This window comes from Vicia villosa, linkage group LG1, assembly GCF_029867415.1.
Source record: "Vicia villosa cultivar HV-30 ecotype Madison, WI linkage group LG1, Vvil1.0, whole genome shotgun sequence".
Taxonomy (NCBI): Eukaryota; Viridiplantae; Streptophyta; class Magnoliopsida; order Fabales; family Fabaceae; genus Vicia; species Vicia villosa.
In genome coordinates, this window is record NC_081180.1 from 224,927,827 (window position 1) to 224,930,216 (window position 2,390).

Below are 2,390 nucleotides of genomic sequence, written 5' to 3' on the forward strand. Positions count from 1 at the left end.
GGGTATTTTTGTGTTCTGTACAAAGCCCAGAATTGAGGCTGACTCTACTTAGGGAGACTCTATTTATGTGCCTTGTACAAAGCCCAAGGTTGTGGCTAACTGTTGAGGATAATTGAATTTTTGAGACTATGAATGACTCTATTTTGTGTGCCTTGTACAAAGCCCAAGGTTGTGGCTGATTCTAGCTAGGAAAAAAAAACATTATTTTCTGCCTTGTACAAAGCCCAAGGTTGTGGCTGACTCTTAAATAAACTGAGTATGGATGACTCTATGGGGAAAAGATCCTAGGTGTTAGGAATCTTTGACACATGAAAATATGGTTTATCTGCCTTGTACAAAGCCCAAGGTTGTGGCTACTGAATGATGAAGAACTCACTGGGGAGACTCTATTATCTGCCTTGTACAATGCCCAAGGTTGAGGCTGACTCTTGACAGGGGAGTTTTATTGTTTGGGTGCCTTGTATGAAGCCCAAGGTTGAGGCTAACTATTTTTGTTGGTTTTGACTCTACTGAGGAGATTTTATTTATTGAAAGACTGTTTTTCTTTGGAAGCTAACCCTTTCCAGGGATTTTGACTTAGCTGGAGAAATTATTTGGTAAAAGACTGACTTTATCATGTTTTTTGGAGGCTGACCCTTTCCAGGGGTTTTGACTCTTTTGGGGAAATTATCTCCTAAGAGAAATGAATCTTTATTTATTTTGACATTTAATAATTGACTTTGGAGGCTAACCCTTTCCAGGGATTTATATTAAAAATGAAAGAATGTGTGGAAGCTAACCCTTTCCAGGGATTTATATTAAAAATGAAAGAATGTGTGGAAGCTAACCCTTTCCAGGGGTTTATATTAAAAATGAAAGAATGTGTGGAAGCTAACCCTTTCCAGGGATTTATTAACATGAATGGCAGAAAGATTATCTAATGGAGACTTCTTGTTTAAAGCCCAAGATGAAGGCTGACACATGCTGAGGAGAAAATAAACATAGATCCTAGACTCTGCTAAGGAAGATTGATGAAGATAAGGGTGATAGAGACTGTCCATGTCTCTCATTCCAAAAGGGTGTGCTCAATGCAAAATTGAGACAAACTTAGCTTGTTTAAAGTCTGGTTTAAATTGGAAGAAACTCACCAGGGTAGGCTAAAAGGTGACTAAAGACCTGTTCCTATGTTTATAAGAAACCTGATGGGTCCTTGTATACAAGCTCAAGAGGAAGCTGGAAATGCTTTTAAGAAGCCTGTGGGTCCTTGTACAAAGCCCAAGAGGAGGCTAATCGAGGGTCCTTGTTATAGCACAAGAGAAAGCTATGTAGTTTTGAACTTATTTTGGCTCTAAGCAAATAGGTAAGAGGTTTCACCGGGAATAATTCCTCTTTGGGTGGATGTGTCCTATTATTTGGATTCTAAGGTTTTTACCAAGATGTTTCACCGGGAATAATTCATCTTGGGGGTTTGAACTACAGATCTCTAATTAGGAAAGAGCCTTCACCGGGAAGACATTCTCAATCCTAGGCCATATTCCTATAATATATATATAGTTTAACTGTCCTAGGGTTTATACTCAAACGTAGTTCTAAACTAATATATGCACAATTTATATTTGACAGTAATTTAAATAAAGGCTGTAAATTGAAAGCTTGTAAAGCCTAACCTGGATGGAGTGGAGGCCATTGAAGAAGTATGTACAGAGCCTCAACAGTAATTTTTGTTGTTTTGTTGATAACAGTTGAATATATATATGATAAACAATTAATGGTTTTTGAAAACAGAAGAAGTGAAGATGGACAAAGGTCACATAGGTATCTGAAGAGTTTCACCGGGAATAATGCCCTTCAAATACCAGAAGAATGTTTTGAAAACAGAAAGAAGATTTTGAAAATACAGTTTTGAAAACAAGCTAAGAAGAGAAGGTTTTTGGGACTTACACTCTATTAGAGGCCCAGTACTTTACAGTACTGGTGTAAAAGCAATTTGAAAAATGATTTGGAATGATACAAGGTTTTGTTGTTTGAAAACCCTAATCATTTGATTTATTCGGAGATTGAAAACAGTTTTGAAAATTGACAAAAGTCAACTTAATTAAGGTAAAAATAAAGACTTTTAACTAATTAAGACCTAAACAATTAGGGTTTTATCATAAAATTATTTACAAAGTGACTAGGTTAAAATAAAGTGACAATATATATTTAAAGTATTTAAGAAAACACTTAAAAACATACTATTTTAAACCTAATTAAAATTCATGAAATAAATAATATTTTTATGATTTTTTTGACTATTCACAAAATAGATATATTAAATAATAGGTGTATGAAAAATGAAGTGAAAATGATTTAATTTGATAGGTGAATTAATTGTGTGAAGTTGTGAAAAAAATAGGTGTGACAAGTGATAA